Genomic DNA, 18,971 nt, shown 5'->3' on the forward strand with positions numbered 1-18,971 from the left:
ACCTTAGGGTCCTTTAGGGGGCAGGAAGAACACTTCTCTCTATAAACTCTTCAGCCAGTCCCTACAAAGCCTGTTTTCTGCTATCTTTGACTTTATTTATTTATTTATTTATTTAGTATAACTCTTGGCAGACATTCCCACTGATGACTTTTCTCTTCACTTAACATTCCCAAACTAGGTTATCCCCTTGGGGGTGGGGGGCTAAGTTGATGTTTACTATGTGACATCACAAATCTTCAGTGATGTCCTGTTTCCTTTGTGACCTACTGTCAGTGAGTGTGGTTGTCAATCACTACAGTAGAAAATCTCAAAACAAGTGACCACTGAGAAAACCAACACTTGGGCTAACCGAACACTCATGCTTTGAGCAGTAACTCACTTTTGTGGTGGTTTTCAACTTGGTCTCCCTCCTCAGGTTCCGTGATGCCTTAGGAACCACCTCGGGGAGGCCAAGCGATAATGACTCCAGGGTCCCCACTTCACTCAGACAGACCAACCCCATTGCTTCCTAGCTCCAATTTCATCAGTGGCTCTTCTGGAGTTCTATGTAATATTTCATTTGGAAAGAGAAAATAAAAGCTTTACAACTTTAAAACTTATAACGGGAAAGATAGAAAGTCATTGCCTCCCCGAACCCCTCTAGATCTGCCCATATTGTCAGACTCCTCCTTTCAAAAGATTTTTGTCCACTTTCCTCAGTTCATTCATCACTGTATGGAAATATGGGCAAGTGCCAGAGTATGGATAGGCGTGAATTATGTGTTAGGTGTGGGGGAACTGAAGATAACATGCACAATCCTTGTCTTAGTCTGGGTTCTGCCTGTGAAAGCAGAGGTGGAGAGCCTTTCATTTAGGACTGTGAGCCCAGGGAGCAGGACAGCAGGAGAAGGTTTGTGAAAAGGGATGGGAGGAACCCAACAAGAGGACGCATCAACACATGGGCCCTCCATGTGTTGGAGGAATCCAGAGTGCTAGGGAATTAATGCCCCTCCCCACTCCCCTACGAGTGTTTTCTGCAAATCTCTTCCCAAGTATAGACTACTGACACTTGAATCCTTGTCTCAGGGTCAGCATGTAAGGGAACGCAATCTAAGATAGGGATATTTACTAGAATGTCAGAAATCCAGGTTTGGAATATAAGAGAGAGAGAGAGAGAGAGAAACTGGGCAAGAAACATACATTCAAAACCAAGTAGAACTTCTGTTTTCATACCACACAGTAGCTAACACAGTTCTCCAAGTACTATGAACCATTCTTGGATAAACTGATGCATGACTTCAGATACTACGTGGCTAAACTAGTATTAATCTCCACTTCCGGAAGCACAATTGGTCCCCAAGTAACCCAGTGCCTTCTCAAAATTTTACTAATCTCTCACTAATGGCACCCAGTGGGACATCTGGGATACCTTCTTTGTTGATGGGAAGTCTTGGTTTCTTAGGTGTTCCCACCTTTAGTTGAGAATTTCTTTGTTCCCCTGGTTCTCCTTTTGAACCAACTCCCGTACTTACAGCACTTGGAGAAGTCTCCATAGAAAAGAGGTGATTTTCAGCCGAAGAAACAAAGCTGTGGAGTCATCTACTGCCACAATTAACAAGCAGTGCTCTGTAGAATACTCTGATCCTGTGCAAATATCAGAGGGTTCAAATGACATTTCAAATATCAGTATTATAGTTTAATGTATTTTAAAACTGTGATGAAAGAACAGCATGGATATTTAGATGTAGTCATCAAATATTAACCCACTGAGGCGGTGCCTGGAAGGCTCAAGTCAGGTAAGTGTCTGACTCTTGATCTCAGCTCTAGTCATGATCTCACACTTTGGGAGTTCGAACCCCTCTTTGGGCTCGTCGTGATCTCACAGTTTGGGAGTTCGAACCCTTCGCTGGGCCCTGCGCTGACAGGGCAGAACCTGCGTGGGATTCTCTCTCTCCCTCTCTCAGCCCCTCCCCCCTCCGCACATGCACACACACACTCTCTCTCAAAATAAGTTAATAAACTTTAAAAACCAAACCAAACTAAGAAACCACATTTACTTATTGAGAATCACTGAAATACCATTTCACCTTTTGTGTATTTGAAATGAAGGTTCTGCTATTGGAAATACAGCGGAGGGTCACTAAATATTTATTGAAAGGACTTTCTAGGCCTGTTATTAAATTTCATATAATGTATTATTGACTGGAAAAGTTTTAGTTAACCCTGGAGTGTGTGTGTGTGTGTGTGTGTGTGTGTGCACGTTGGAGTCTCAGACATACCTGCTCCGCTCTTGTCCTAGGGCAATAGCAAGCGAATGGCGTAAAGAAAGAGGAATGTTGGAAAGACTGCTGATCTTTTCTAACTCTGAAGCTTGTGGTAGTGTTGCGGAGATTGAGAATTTTTAGTTTGATGACAAGAAGTCAAAACTTGGATTTCTCTTAAGGAGATTTTCATTAAGCAGCTAATTAGCAAACGGTAGGTGCAATCTGTCGTGCCTGGTGGTTTCGCTCTTTAAGCAATCGTGTCTGTGGCCCATGTAATAGGTCACAATTGCCGTGCTCCTGCCCCAGCAAGAGCTGCCACTGTGCTACTGAAACATGAATTTCAGAAAACGCCAAGAACTACCGGATCGCTGACTCATTATATATTGAGCAGCTCGTATATTCAGATCACAGTATGTGGGGATGGGTGCTGTGTACAGATAAAAGCAGGATCCCAGTGCAATGGAATCAGCGTCTCCCTTAACATCCTGTTTACGGTTAAACATGCACAGGCCCACTGTGCCTGCCATCCAGGAGGACAAATCACATTTGTGTAGCTCTGTGCTGCCTTTCAGTTAGGCTTTTTAAAAGGGTAGCCTGCAGTATTTCTGCATAATGAAGGTTGTTTTTTCTTCCTCTCACATACCAGAGGGTTTTCCTATAGCCTTGAATATCAGCTTTTGAATCCCTGAAAGCCCTCACCACATAATACAGCTTTTTTGTTTTTTTTTTCCCAAAGAGTATGGTATCAGGAAATGTCTTTTTCTGAGATGAATAACACAGTTTTAAAGTGATCGCAGAGTTCCTAAAGTTAGCAGGACTTTGGAGAATACAGGACAACTTGAACTCGGAGGTGCTCAAGGCCCCTGTAAAAGTTTTATGGTTCTTTCATGCTTTTGCTTTTGTGTTTCGAAAATGCGGAGAGACCTTGAGGGAGAGAAGAGGAAGCAAAATGTTATCAGAAGGAAAGAAAAAAATCTTGTGACCGCTACCTGGAGGGGGGAATGTGAAACTGGGTCTTAATTTCCTTTTCGTTTTCTGGAAGAATGTCACCGCATGTGAAACAGGAGGCCTGCAAGGGACAAAACATTCCAAAGTCACTCGCATAACAGCCCCCAAATTCCACATATGGGTTTTTTTTTTTCCTTTTTTTCCACATGACTGGTTAGACAAGTCGTTAATGACTTGGAGTCCTCTTTTCTGTATTCACACATCTCATTCTTTCAGTTTCCCATTACCCCTCATTTATCATACACTCAATAAATATTTTTGTGATACCTACTATGTGCCAGGTACAGCATCGTGTTGGCAAGATACAAAGCTGGAGATAATGGTGAGCAAAACAGACATCTTCCTTACTCTCTTGGAGGTGACCATCTAGTGTGTCTACAGATAATATAATCACAACAAGTGCCAAGGGGCATGAGAAACCAGGAGAGCAGAGGAAGGTCAGTGTGCCCTCGGGCTCAGGAAACAGGGCTGTAGAAAGCAATAATGATTGAGCTGAAAACTGAAGGGTCATTCCAGGCTGTGGGAAGAACCTAGAAAAAGCCCGTGGGGCAAAAAGGAAGGTGAAAGGAATGGAAAGGCCAGAATTGAAAGCTGGAGGCAGAGTGGGGGAGAATTTAGGGGAAGAGTGTTCCAGATGTATGTCCGAGTTCAGAGAGCTGCTTTTTTTTTTGGCCTCTTCTGGATTTTGGCCTTTGTGTTACAGAAAATGGGCAGCTGTTAAAGGGTTTGAAAGAGAGAAGTGACAAGCTTTGACAGGCGTTTTTGAAGGACTGCTCTCGGTAGAGGGTGGATAAGAGGCAGGACCGCGGCAGGCAGGGTTTTGGGAGGTGGAGCGCAGTTCAAAGGCTATGCCTATAGGCCCGATGAGAGATGGGGGTGACTTGAAAGAGGGTGGTGGCTGGATTGGAGGGTGAAGCACCCAGGAGGATGCCACGTTTCCCTGTTAGTCTAACTGGCTGGATATTGGGGCCATTTCCCAAGAGGTGGAGAAGGAAGCCAAGAGCAAGTGTCCTGTGTGCGTGTGTTTGTGTAAGTAAGTAGGTAGGGGAGAGGGAAGTGTGCATGGCAACCGAAGGAGCAGAAGGTAATCATCTTCTAGCACCTACAGTTCCAATCTTTCCAACCAAGGTAGAGACTGCAATTTTTGACAGGGACCCACGGTAAGACCTACATTTTACAGAGCCTCCCGTACACAGACAGGCTACCTAGAAATTCACAAAATAGTGCTTCCCTGTTTCATGTGCAATGAGGGAATATTTCCTATATTACTCTTTATAAAATGAAACCCAGCGTGGGCCATAAGGCTGTGACGGCGGCCATGATGGCGGCCATGATGGTGGTGGTCACCTCTGTGGCGTGGTCTGCAGTGCCATTTTGTGATGTTGGGTTGGGGTGAAGCTCATAGGGCGTTGGGACCTTCATCCAGAACAGAGTACGCTGCGGCTTCAGCCTGGGCGCACGGGTAGGCCCTTCGCTCCCCCACCAGCGTGACAGCCTCCGGTGCTTCCCGCCGGCCCATCAAGGGGATTTTGAAGAACAAACGTTCCACTGTTTCTTCGATGGTGGTCTCCACCCAGCAGTCCAGAGGGGTCATTCCGGAGGTACAAAGAAAAAAGACCCAAAAGTGGGACCAATTGAACATCTCGGCGACATCCCGTCCCGCATATAGAAACCATGACTTCATGAAGATAAACGAACCCAGCAGTCACCATCTCGGCCAGGCAGATGACGAAGACCTCGTGAATGATCCTGAAGAGAAGCCATGACACCGGACATTTCAGCTAAGAAACCAGCCGCCACTGATACCTCCGAGTTTAACTGTCAGCTGGGGGAGCCTGAAAATGATGGAGCACACAGCACTAGGATCTTTCTCAACAGGCGCGTAAAACAACAGAAGTTCACACTGAAAAGGAAGCTGCATTACAACAAAGGCCTGAACATCAAGGTCTCTAGAAAAATGATCTCTAAAGACTTCTTATACGACGACGGCAAAGAAACTCCGCCTAGTAACCACGAAGCCAGCACTGCCACTGAAGACTCACATGAAGTATCGACAACTGATGAACCTCAAACCCACTCATGCCACGCCTAGACAACACCTGCTCCACAACACACACTCGTTTGCCACATACAACCTCAGTTAGCTTCCACCGTGCCGCCGCTGCCTTGGAACTCCCGCTGTAACACCGAAATACTCGTCACTTACATTGTACCTCGGTAATTAAATTGTAACTGTAGGGAATAATACCCTACCTGCAAAATGACTGCCTGATATTTTTGTGCACGATTCTTTGTGGCATCAGTCCAAAACCATCTTTTTATACAAATAGTGCTTACTGTATACACTATATAGCTTGATAGATGTTAAAGACGACTAATTTGTATTCATTTGTACATATGCTAGCTTTCTTCTTTTTTTTCTTTTCCACGTCCTACCTTTTCTAGAAAACGTTTTGTTACAAAATCAAAATGCAATTGCTATGGTACGTGACATAGTCTGATGAATATTCAGGCTGGAAAACACTTCTCTTTAGGGGGGAGGAGGATATATTTTAAGACTTATTGTTCCATTTCCTTAACTTAATACCCTTACAACTTTCTCTTAGTTTTCTTTTGGTGTGTACAAGGAAATGGCAACTTTTTTTTCTCAAAAAAAAAAAAAAATAATTCCTTTTCATTAGTTATTAGATTAAAATTGTGCCAATGCCTATCGGGACCGTGTCTTGTACACTAGGTGGGCAGATTTGATGTCAAGATTTTTAAAAATCCAATGTTACTTCAGTACTGTCCCCCAACTGCCTTTAACCTCAACCCTTTCCACAATCCTCGTGGCACCAACACACAACCCTTTATGGAGTATCATAGATTCTCTAGACATTGGCAACCCTTCCTTCTCTCAAATATTTCATCATTTGTTGAAACAGGGTTATTTCTGTGGCCTATTCAGTCTTCCAATGTGCGGACAAGTAGGAAATAAAATTCAGCTGCCAAGTGTCTACATCTTTTGGTTTACAGCTTGGTAAATAATTTGGTATTATTAGTTGACCATGTGACCTAATTAGCTTTTAGGAAACTGAGATTTTACTTTTATGACAAAGTCCTTTACAACCAGTAACATGATTATAGCTCTGGGACAGGAGTAAGCCCAGAGGTGTTTTCTGTATTTCCTTTTTTTTTTTTTTTTAATTTAGAATTTTACTGAGATAGTTGTAGGTGCACAGTCAATTGTGAGAAATGATACAGAGAGATCCTGAGTTCTCTTTACCCAGCTAACTCTTTTTAGGGTTACTGGACCCAACTGGAGTGTGGGAGGAGGAGCTTCCCACACAATAAGCAATTGTGACACTACCTGAAGATAGCATCTGATTCCACAGGTTAAAGGTGCACTCCTACTGCCACTTGAGACATGAGTCACTACCCTAGGCCATCACCTTTGCTTCTGACTGACCAGCTACAGACTGGGGGGTTCCAATGACAAAGAACTTAGGTTTGATTAATTCGCTAGAGCAGCTCACAGAACTCAGAGAAACAGTTACATGTAGCAGTTTATTAAAGGATGTGGATCAATAGCCAGATGAAGAGATACATGGTGGTGGTGGGGGGGAGGGGTCCTGAACAAAGGACTTTCTGTTTTCATGGAGCTTGGAGCCCAGCTCGGTGGCACGTGGAAGCATTCTGGTTCCCCAAGCATGAAAGCTCTCCAAAAACAAGGACCGAAAAACCCCTATCCTCTTGGGTTGTTATGGGGGCTTTATTGCATAATATCAGGACTGACTAACTCATTGACCATTGGCTAATTCAACCTTTGACCCCTCCCCTTCCTGTAAGTCAGGGGGTGGGACTGAAAGTTCCAACCCTCTATTCAGACTTGGTTCCCCTGGCAATCAGCCTTTGTCCTTGCATGGGGTCCAAAGGTCACCTTCCTTAACAAGATACCCATTTCACCTTTATGGCTCTGAAGTGTTTTCAGGAACTGTGGAGGAAGTCCAAATGTATCTGAGAAATAAACTTTGGGTCATTTGAATGAGCAAATATATATTTCTTATAAATCATTATATCCCAGTAACACATGGCAAAACTATAGTACAATGCTGCAACCCGGATATTGACATTCATACGCTCAAGCTACGGAACATTCCATCACCACAAGGATCCCTCATGTTGCCCTTTTATAGCCACATCTGTTCTCCATTTCTATAATTTTGTCATTTCAAGAATGTTCTATAAATGAAATCGTACAGTATATAACCTTTTGGGGATGTACCACACTTTGTTTATCCATTCATCCATTGAAGGACCTCTGGAGTGGTTCCAGGTTTTGGATCACAAAAGAAACTGCTGTGAACGTTCATGCGCAGGTTTTTGTGTGAACATAAGTTTTCACTTTTCTGGGATAAATGCCCGGGAGTGCACTTGCTGGCTCATATGGTAGTCGCAGTTTCTCAAGAAGCTACCAAACTGTTTTCCAGAGCGGCTGTGCCATTTTACATTCCCACCAGCATAAAGGAGCATTCCGGTTTCTCTGCATCCTTACCAACATTTGGTATTATCACTATTTTTAAGCCATTTTTATAAAAGTAGCCTGATGTCTCAATTTACATTTCACTAATGCCTAATGCAGTTGCACATCTTTTCATGTTCTTATTTGCAATCTGTATATCCTCTTCTGTGAAATGTCTTTCACCCATTTTCTAGTTTGATCGTTTTCACTGTTGAGTTTTGGGAGTTCTTTGATTTGCAAATCTTTCCTATGATCTGTAGCTTATTTTGTCCACTTATGGATACTTTTGCTCTGCAAAAGTTTTTAGTTTTGATGTGGTTCAATTTATCAGTTTTTCCTTTGATGCATGGTGCCATTGGTACCCTAGTCAGATGTGAGCCAGAAAGATTTTTTTTTTTTTTTTGCAAATTGTCATTTCCTAATTAAGTGACATGGTCTTGAGCTGTATAGAAAATGGACTCTATGGGGCGCTTGGGTGGCTCAGTCAGTTAAGTGTCCTACTTCTGCTCAAGTCATGCATGATCTCACAGTTCGTGAGTTGGAGCCCCACATGGGGCTCGTTGCTGACAGCTTGGAGCCTGGGCCTGCTTTGGATTCTGTGTCTCCCTCTCCCTTACCCCTCCAGTGCTTGCTCTCTATGTGTGTGTCTCTTTCTCTCAAAAATAAATAAACATCAGGAAGAAAGAAAGAAAGAAAGAAAGAAAGAAAGAAAGATAATGGGGGTGCCTGGGTGGCTCACTGGATTAGGCATCCGGCTTCAGCCCAGGTCATGATCATGGGCTTCCTGGGCTCGAGCCCCTCATTGGGCTCTGTGCTGACAGCTCAGAGCCTGGAGCCTGCTTCGGATACTGTGTCTCCCTCTCTCTCTGCCCCTTGCTCACTCTGTCTCTCTGTCTCCCAAAAATAAATAAACATTAAAAACATTTTTTTAATTAAAAAAAATAAAAAGAAAATCGACTCTTATTATTTAAGTTAGATTTTTCCTTTGGAGAAAGGGATCTGAGAATGTTCAGTTCCAGGCTCAACTCTTTATCAATATCATTTCCTCTCCTTAACTCTTCTGATGTCAGCCTTTGTTTACTCATTTTTCAGTCTGAGATTCAGCAGGGCTGGTAATTTAAAACCTGAGACATGTAATGGAGCAAAATGGATAGTTAAATAAGAGTAACTTCTACTTGAAGGTTAAAGCAATTACATGTCCCCTAGACTTGGAAATTGTTTACGTTTTCTTCCCTCTACACTAGTACACTGAGTAACATGTAATAAGGCACAATAATATGAAAAGAATGATAGCCAAGAGCCACTCACTTGGTTCCTTTAAGTTGCAACCTGTAATCTGACAAACACTGAACTCAAAGGATCTTGATATTTTCAGTTAAAGGATTCTGTTCTTCTTCGTGTGCAAGTATCACTTGGGAATACCCTCATAGGTGCTTATCAGCCATTCACACCTTAGAATAAATGAAGACCGTGGTATCAAGGATTGGTTGGGAAGGGAATGGGTCAGAATCAGGGGTCATTATACAGACAAAAGGAGAGAAAGAGGTAGCCATAGTGAGGGATTGGAAAGGGAGGGGAGGAAAAAAATGAGAAAAAAGGAATCAACGATTAAGTTCACCAGCTCTAAAAGTTCTGACTGGTTCTCAATGAATCATTAACTCTCTGAACTGTTATAAAAAGGACACAAAATCTTACTGAAGGGGCGATGAGGAAAAGGATAGTTCTCTTTTCTGCTGACCCCAATAATTGTATCAATACGACTACCAGTACTCTAATAATTGCCATTTATTGAGTATATGTGATGTGTTGTTCACTGCGGTAGGGCTTCAAAAACATTGTCTCCTTCAATTATGACTATAATCCTTTGAAATAGTATTGTTTTTCCCATTTTTTGAGGTAATTTAAAATAAAGGAAATTTGGGGGCACCTGGGTGGCTTAGTTGGTTAAGCAGTCTGACTGTTGATCTCAGCTCAGGTCTTGGTCTCAGGGTTGTGAGTTTGAATCCCGCATTGGGCTCCACCTTAGGCTATTTAAATAAAATAAAGAAAATAAAATAAATATAAAAATAAATACAAAATAAAGGAAATTATGTAACTTGTCCAAATCCACAGCTGCTAAATGATGGAATCAAGATTTAAGCCTAGGCCTGGCTTACTCAGGCATAGTCTCCTTCCCACTATACAACACTGGCTTTATTCAGGTCCTTAATGGGGACTGAAGGCTTCTTCCTGCCTGCTCCCTAAGCACACATGTCTACCCTGACAGTGCAGCAGGGGCTGCTTTTATGTACAGCTGTAAAGTGGGAGTGGTCGAAGGAGAATGTTCTCCAATCTGGGAGCTGCCCCCTCTTCCCCGCCCCTACACTGCCCTGAGCCCCAGGTCCTTGTGCTACTCCCTCCCACTCTTTGCTCTGAGTCGGTGTTCAGCAAAGAACCCGAGACATTCACTCAAAGATGCCACTGGATGGATGTAGTGTATGTATCAATTGCACGTTCCACAAGTGAACAAACCTTTACCAAGCATGGCCATGTGTCAGGGGCAGTAACCAGTGCTAGGGAGAAAAAGATGAATGAAACACAGCCTCCGCCCCCCAAGGAGGTCTGAGTCAAGTGGGGAAGACCTGTATGGTTCTGAAATGATCATTTATGATGTCTTCCAGGAAAGAGGGTGCTTGTATTAAAAGAGGGACAAGACATAATGACTTGAAAGCCAGTAAGTGGTTTCCAGATACCCGAAGGGTGAGCACCAGCCTTCAGAAGAGGTGTTGTCTTCTGAGTTCCTTCTGTCTGGACGTGAGGACAGAGGGAGTCTAGCCCTCAGAAGGGATTAGTGGAAAGCCAGAGAAGGATTCACAAGTGGGGAGGTAAACAGAGATGAGATCATTGGAGGGAATAACAAATGGTTCTGCGTTGAGAGCAGGGCGTCGACTTGGAGAATCCTTTACCTCAAGATGATGCTCTGAGTTTTGTTGTTGTCTTATTTGCACGAGGAAATTTAGATACTTCATCTCAGAAGTGAAACAGATTATGTAAAATCTGAACTATAAGCCATGCTTCCTTTTGTTGGATGGTGCTTTCTGGAGCTCTATTGTCCTCTTCTGGAACATTGGGGCCCGTTGTTGAAACCCGGGGTCAGGGCGAGTGCTGGTTTGAGAAGTGCATATCCCTATACTTTTAATCCCCCGCACCTAGACTGACGGGGAGGAAGCACAGAGAAGCTCAGGGGAGTAGCAGGAAGAGAGTCACGTGGGGCTGGAGCAAAGCAGAAAGGAAGGAGAGAGGGAAGAAAAAAGAAGGAGATGGAGAGCCAAGTTTTGTTGGGAAATATTTGGAAAGAAACGACAGCACTCAAGACCATAAACTTCCTGGATTTTTCTAAGGTGTTAAAATTGTGTGTCCCTTTCTTGGATTCTTAAGGCAATTTCTGTTTATAAGCGGGATATGAGTCCTGCCACTCCTGTGCCACCCTGGCGACACATCGAGTCTTTGGAGCACCTTAGCTCCAGACTGGTGAGTGGCAGCAAAATGAGGTGCCTGGGAAGGACAGAGATTCAGGGGTGAGAGGAGTGGGAGATGATAATCGTGTGTAGGGCCACGCCACCCAGGAGCCACTTCTGTCGTTTGTCATCAAACACCCTCCTCCGCCCCGCACCCTATCCTCTGGCCACACTTCCATTGACAGGATTTTTGGGGAGAAATGTGGGCAAGGAGAGGGATGAAAGATGGAGCCTCCCAAACCCAGATTGGTGGAGGAATACAGCTGGAATTTTTTCGATAAGAAACTTGATCCACTTAGCGGTACTATTTCCAAATGGGGAAATTCAGCCCATAAGCAATGGTCGCAGCACGCGGTACTCGTCCGGGTGGGGAGCAGCAGAGGCTGAGCTGTCTGCTGATGTCCACACTGGTTGGGCTTGAGTGGCTGAAGCTGCATATGCAGCGGCTTTCGGAGGACTTAAGGATGCAGGTTGTGGAAAGTCAGGGGAAAGCTGAAAATTGCAGGTGTGTGTCTGTGCGTGTGTGTGTGTGCGCGCGCGCACGCGTGCATGTGTGTGGGCAGGGGGGAAAGCTGCCATAGGCATTCTTCCTCACCAGGATAAACACAGTTCTCTAGTACAAGGTTATACATTATTAGCTCCTAAAAAATATAAAGAATTGTTTTTATCATCGTGTAGGCTGAGCATTTTTGCATCACTGAACCTGACTATGCGTGTTGGATACTAATATCTTATTCTTTCAAGAAGACTTTTTTTTCCTCTTCCTTTTTTTTTTCCTGTTTTAAAGTAGACTCTTTGAAAGGTGCATATGAACCCGGTTTCCATAGCAATTGCAAGCATCAGTGATAACCCAGAGCTTCTAAGTTATAATACACAGGCTACCCTATTAATGAGTTTCAAGCTGCATTTCCATGACACAACAGCTCAGCCGCTGATAGATAAGGTCAGACCCCATCTCCAAACTTTAAATTAAATCAGGAGAGATCAAAATGCAACAGAAGGAGTGTCCTTTTGGAAAGTGTGCTGTAAAAAAAAAAAAAAAAAAATATGTTCTTTGTGGAGGCAAAACAGTTGCTTTTGTGGTTTGTAATGCCCAGATGGAAAAATCCTAAAACAGATACAGCTTCTTCTGGGATATTAATGGCATGTTGTCATTTCCTTATGCTATTTGTGAGTGAGTTTTTTCCTGTGGTAGCTCCGACTCGAAGGAAGCACATAATCCTTTGCTCCAGGAAGAACCGATGTGATGGTTAATTCTTGCCAGGTCTAGAATAACACTAGTTCAATTATAATATATTAAGTTGTTTATTCAGGCACTAAATGCTGAGACCCAGAGCTTGTCTTCATGAAGCTGCCAGATCAGTGGAGAGCTCGGCCTTGTCACCAGACCATTTCTCTACTGTGCCGGAGTGCTATACAGAGGCACTTAAGGGGCATTGTCCGAGGTCTTGAAACACCTTTCTGTGGAGTTTAGTTTGAGGATAACAACTTGCAGAAGAAATGGAATTTCTTTTTTTTTTTTTAATTTTTTTTTAACGTTTATTTATTTTCGAGACAGAGAGAGACAGAGCATGAATGGGGGAGGGTCAGAGAGAGGGAGACACAGAATGTGAAACAGGCTCCAGGCTCTGAGCTGTCAGCACAGAGCCCGATGCGGGGCTCGAACTCACAGACCGTGAGATCATGACCTGAGCTGAAGTTGGCCGCTTAACCGACTGAGCCACCCAGGCGCCCCAGAAATGGAATTTCTGAATGAAGAGGGGCAGGCCCTGGAAGATTGGCATTCCCGATGCAGAAAAGAAGCAATGCCAGGGCGCCTGGGTGGCTCAGTTGGTGAAGCGACTGACTCTTGATTTCGCTCAGGTCATGATCTCATGGTCATGAGATCAACCCCCATGTCAGGGAGCCTAAGTGCAGAGCCTGCTTAGGATTCTCTCTCTCCCTTTCTCTCTGCCCCTCCCCTGTTCTCTCTCTCTCTCTCTCTCTCAAAAATAAATAAATAAACTTAAAAAAAAAGAGGTAATGTGGCTTTTTCAGGGCTCTGCAAGGTGTCCTTTTCCAGGGAAGGTGAGGGATTAAAGAGACAAGAAAGGTTCTGGAAGGATTCACGTACCACACAAAGGCAAAGGACCCGCTAATATGCTTAGCAGGAGAGCAACATAGACTCTTATTTTTGAAAGACCCCATGGCCACACAGTAGGGTCTGGAATGGAACAGGGTGGGGAGGACAGAGATGGGGACAGGAGCACAGACGTGACATTGGTCTCAGAAAGGGAATGATTGTAATGTTCAAATGCTGAATCTCTCACCTTTCACTCATAACCAGGTCAGAGCCCTCTCTACACTAGCACCAGGCAGTGTGGTCCCTAGACTGGCGCCATGAGCATCACCTGGAAGCTGCTTAAAAATGCAAATTCTCGAGGTGCCTGGGCAGCTCAGTCAGTTAAGCGTCTGCTTCTTGATCTCAGCTCAGGTCTCGATCTCAGGGTCATGAGTTCAAGCCCAGAGTTGGGCCCTGAGCTGCGTGTGAACCCTACTTAAAAAATAATAATAATAATAATAATGCAAAATTCTCAGGGCCAGCCCCAGACTTCCTGAGTCAGCATCTCTGGGACTGGTGCCAGCCACTGGTGCTTTAACAAGCTTCCCAGGGGATTGTTATGGATGGTCAAGTTTAAGAACCACTCCTCTACAATACAGCTTTTTAATTAGCTGAGCTCAACTCTGTGGGACAGACCTTACTGTTACTGTGTGTGTGTATGTCTGTGTGTGTGTGTGTGTGTGTGTGTGTCAGACCTCACAGTTACTGTGTGTGTGTGTGTGTGTGTGTGTGTGCGTGTGTGTGATGTATATACAATTTTGCAGAAATTTATCACACTGAATGGCAGGACTGTGCACAGGTTTGCCAAGAAACTTCCACAGGTATGCTGCCTGATTCAGACCACAGCCGAACTCAGACCACTGTCCCTACCTGTCCTCCTGCTACTCTTTGTCTAGTCCTTCTTCCTCATCCTCCCGTACACCACATCCTCACCCACCAACCCACATACACACTCAGTCACTGTTGCCATGGGCATTCCTGCTGCCACTACAGGGTCCCAAGACTTTCCCACATCTCCATCTCTGCTTGGGCTCTTCCTTTTGCCCAGAATACATGTCTCCCTGTGTGGTTTTTTTTTTTTTTTTAGTGTATTTATTTATGTTGAGAGTGACAGAGAGCAAGTGGGGGAGGGGTGAGAGAAAGGGAGACCCAGGATCTGAAGCGGGCTCCGTGCTCGCCAACCGTGAGATCATGACCCGAGCTGAAGTCAGACACTTAACCAACTGAGCCACCCAGGCGTCCCTGTCTTCCTGTTTTCACGGCATGTTTCACTCAGTCTTCCACATTTAGTGCAAACCACACCTCAGACTCCTGAGTCAGAATAGTGGGTGCCTGCCTTGGGGGAGGCAGAAGAGTCTAGTAATTGACAATAGCAGATTTAGAGTCAGAAAGATCTGGATGTGTACCCGGGCTCCACCATGTATTAGCTGAGTCATCTGAGGCAAAGCTTGTCGCCTCTTTGAGTCGAGTTTCCTCACAATCCAATGAAGACAATAATAAATAATACCTTCCATTCCCAGTAGTTGGAATGATTAAATGAAAAAATATTAGTAAAACCCATGGCCTCTAGTAACTATTCAATACATGCTATTGAATGGTTCTTATTCGATATTTGAAACTACTCAAATCAATATTGAATATACATTCAAAAATACCATTTTTCTCACGTGCACACATCTTTCTCTACACCTGCTAAAGTGCTGATCATTTCTGTAACAGTGTCAGATATTTCTGAACGTATCTCTTGTCTCCAACTGGACCACGGGCCTCTTGGAGACAGGAACTGTGGCCACGCTCAAATAGAGCTTGTTACCTGAGGCCCCTCAAGCTTTGGGGCCATGAGCTGTGAGGGGCACCAGTGAAGACAGAGCGAAATGCTCCCACAAGGCAAGCCTTGAGTGGCCACTGCTTCAAGTAACCTTCTCTTTGAAGACGTCTTTGGTGTCTTCATCACCAGGAGTAGGAGATGAAATGAGAGGGCAGGAAGCAGGCTTTAGATGTAAAGCCAGGTATACATTTTAATTTTAAAATGCATTAAAACTTTGGGGCGCCTGGGTGGCTGAGTCGGTTAAGCATTCAACTCTCAATTTCCCCTCAGGTCATGATCTCTACGTTGGTAGGATCGAGCCCCGCATGGGGCACACAGTGCAGAGCCTGCTTGGGACTCTCTCTCTCCCTCTCTCTCTCTGCCCCTCCCCTGCTCGTCCTTTCTCTCTCAAAATAAATAAGTAAACTTTAAAATAAATGAATGAATAAATAAATAAAATTCATTGAAACTTCGAGAACAGTTTCAAGTTTATGAAATAAAGGAATTAATTCTGTCTTATGAATCCAAGCCAAAGGTAAGAACCACATTCAGTTACTTACAGTAACACACAGCACTTTATATTCTCAGAATGTTTTTTTTTCTTCAGAAGTCTTTTTATTAGCTACTATGGACTTTGATAGCAGCGTACAATGTTTAGAGCTGGAAGGGGCCTTAAAGACCCTTTGTTCCAACTCCCTCACCTTAGAGGTAAAATTCTCTGTCTCATAAGCAGCAGAGGCCAAAAGATCACCCAGGGCTTATGAAGCCAAGGGGAAGCCATATTTGTATATAGCCACACCATCTCTCTTTTATATATGGGGAATATAAATTGAAGACAGATTGAAATGTGTTTTCAAATTGATTTGGGGGATGTTCTTATATTTAGGACTCAGAAAAGCCTTCAGGGAGCATCTGTCCTTTCCTAGAAAACCTCACCACAGACCAGCACCTGACACCCTCTCTGGCTGACGCTGTGCCTTTTCTAGCTGTGTGAGGAGGTACCTTGCTCCTCTGGGGGTGCCTGAGCAGAAAATGCAGAAAAACAAGAAAGATCAGTGGTGCACTCGGGACAACCCACTACGTCTAAATTTCCTATCTTCTCTGAGTGACAGAAGAAGAGGTGCTCATGGTCCCGTTCTGCTTTGTCTCCTTGGCTTCCTCTTTGTGAGATGTAAAACTACTGATGTCGTGGGGTTGTGAGGACTTACGAAATAACACAAGAAGAGGGCTTAGAACAGTGCCAGACACCATTGCCTGTACTTAATATATATATATATATATATATATATATATATATATATATCTTTTAATGTTTACTTATTTATTTGAGAGAGAGAGAGAGAGAGAGAGAGAGAGAGAGGATGCACAAGCAGGGGAAGGACAGAGAGGGAGAGTGAGAATCCCAAGCAGGCTCTGCGATGTCAGCACAGAACCTGATGCGGGACTTGAACCCACGAACTGTGAGATCCTGATCTTAGCCCAAATCAAGAGTTAGACGCTTAACCAACTGAGCCACCCAGGCGCCCCTATTTAATATTCTTTTTGATATTGTTAGCACTGTCTTGGAGCTCTCCATGGGGCTACAGGATCAATCACAACCTGGCATTGAACAAGGGAAAACTCTGCTGCTCACAGGTAGGCGGGACACATCACAGGAGCCAGCATACTCTTCACATCACAGACTAGGCTTGGTTCTTGAACGGAGACCTGGCTGCACCATTATTGGACCTTGTGGTGAACACTGTGATATCCCATCCAGACCCCCTTTAGCATTAGAGCTGCTGAGAGTGTCCTCTACAGACAGCCCTCCACTGTCAGCCCACTCTTCTCCAGGACAGGCTCAGCTGAAGAGAAACACTTGGCTCAAGATCACAGCTCCTTCCTGAGGTGGCCCAAAACCAATGACTGATCAGTGTAGGGTTCTAAGGGGCCTGTTCATTTGGACCCAACTCAGGACAACTCTGAAAGGCAATTCCAGCTTCAAAACTCCCTGTGGAGCTGGCCAAGACTTAGCCCTGAGACTTCATCACAGATGGGCTTCTCCTTCAGCCCAGTCTCTGGTCCTTCCCCTCCCCAAACCTGGTGCTGTTCCCAAGAGCCCCTCTAATAACTCCCCAAGTCTGCTTCCTAGGAAAACCAACCTGTGACAGACCTCTAACATTAGAAGTGCTGAGCTGAAGGACGCCTAGGTGGCTCAGTCTGTTGAGAGTCTGAGTCTTGATTTCGTGATTTTGGCTCAGGTCATGATCTAGCAGTTGTGGGATTGAGCCTCGTGTCAGGCTCTGTGCTCAGTGTGGGGCCTGCTTGGGATTTTCTCTCTCTCCCTCTGTCCCTACTCATGTGTACAGTCTCTCTTTCTCTCTCTCTCTCAAAAAAAAATGCAGAGCTGAGAATGATCTAATGTCAAACCAAAACATCTCTGTCCAGTCGTCAGAAATGAGTCATCTATACCATCTACTGCTGGCTGCAGTGTCAGAGATACATGTGGTTACTGACTTTTTCTTGGCAAGGTGGCGTGCAAAGCTAGTAACAAAGGCACAAAGAGAGAAATAAACAGGGGTTGGAACACCTGCCTTAAGCATTGCCACACTTAGAGATTGGTTTGACAGGATCCCCTTGTCCCCAACTCTTGGCATAGGAGCTTTAATCAGCCTATTGTTCAGGTCCTGCAGGACCCCCAAATCTCATTTTATCTATCCACAGTGTATTGGGGATTTCTGGCCTGTTGGTTTATCAGACTCTGATCAGGAGTGAACCCCTGTGTGGACACCGATTGATGACAATCTCAAGTCCAACCAACAACAAATAAATACCAGCTACATTCTTAAAAATCCATCCAACATACCCAAAATGTGGATGGTCATGCCATCTGTTAGAAAATACATGCAAGTTATCATCATGGGGTGGAAGCTCCTCCATGTTACCTTTGGAATTCACTAAAGATTTGTCATAGTTTGAGTGCTATCTGTAGTTATGGGGTATCAACTCCAAGACTCTAATCAGTGCCCTTCTGGTGCCCTGTGATAAAGAAGAAAGAAACTATATTTTAATTTTCTGTCTGCTTTTTCTATTCCTAAAAATTATGTCCTGTCTGACATTGGGTTGCTACTGCCAATATCAGAGAGATTACGATCTATGTTCTCCTCAAGGATTTTTTATGATTCCAGGTCTCACATTTAGGTCCTTACTCTCTTTTGAGTTTATGTTTGTATGTGGTCCAGCTTCATTCTTTTGCATGTGGCTATTCAATTTTCACATTTTCCCAACATTCTTTGTTGAAGAGACTGTCTTTTTTCCATTGGCTATTCATTCCTCCTTGATGAAGATTAATTGACCATATAATTGTGGGTTCATTTCTGGGTTTTCTATTCTGTTTCATTTATCTATGTGTCTATTTTTGTGCCAGCAGCATACTGCTTTGGTTATGACAACTTTGTAATATAACTTGAAACCCAGAATTGTGATGTCTCCAGCTTTTGTTTTCTTTTTTCTTAATGTTGATGTAGTCCCAATAGTTTATTTTTGCTTTTATTTCCCTTGCCCCAGGAGACATATCTAGAAAACAGATGGGAATATAAACCGGTTGGGATACCTCCAGGGATATTAATGGTATTGCATGAAAATAAGTAAGTAATGCTAAATAGCATGCGCATTACTTTTATTCTTCTCCATCATATGTTGCTGTTTTCTTCCTGCCACAGACAAAACATACAGATGGCCAACAGACACATGAAAGATACATGAAACAAGATAGTATATTATTGTGTAAAGACAGACAAAACAATATTGACATTTGATTTTCATTATATTTCAT

The 18,971-nt window shown here is 43.9% G+C and overlaps 1 pseudogene; it reads right to left on the reverse strand.

Moving 5' to 3' along the window:
- Positions 1-5,387: 5,387 nt before the first annotated feature.
- LOC145713807 (large ribosomal subunit protein uL16-like) overlaps positions 5,388-18,971 on the reverse strand; it is a 49,056-nt pseudogene continuing 35,472 nt past the window's right edge.

This window comes from Panthera onca, chromosome X, assembly GCF_046562875.1.
Source record: "Panthera onca isolate mPanOnc1 chromosome X, mPanOnc1 haplotype 2, whole genome shotgun sequence".
In the NCBI taxonomy this organism is placed as follows: Eukaryota; Metazoa; Chordata; class Mammalia; order Carnivora; family Felidae; genus Panthera; species Panthera onca.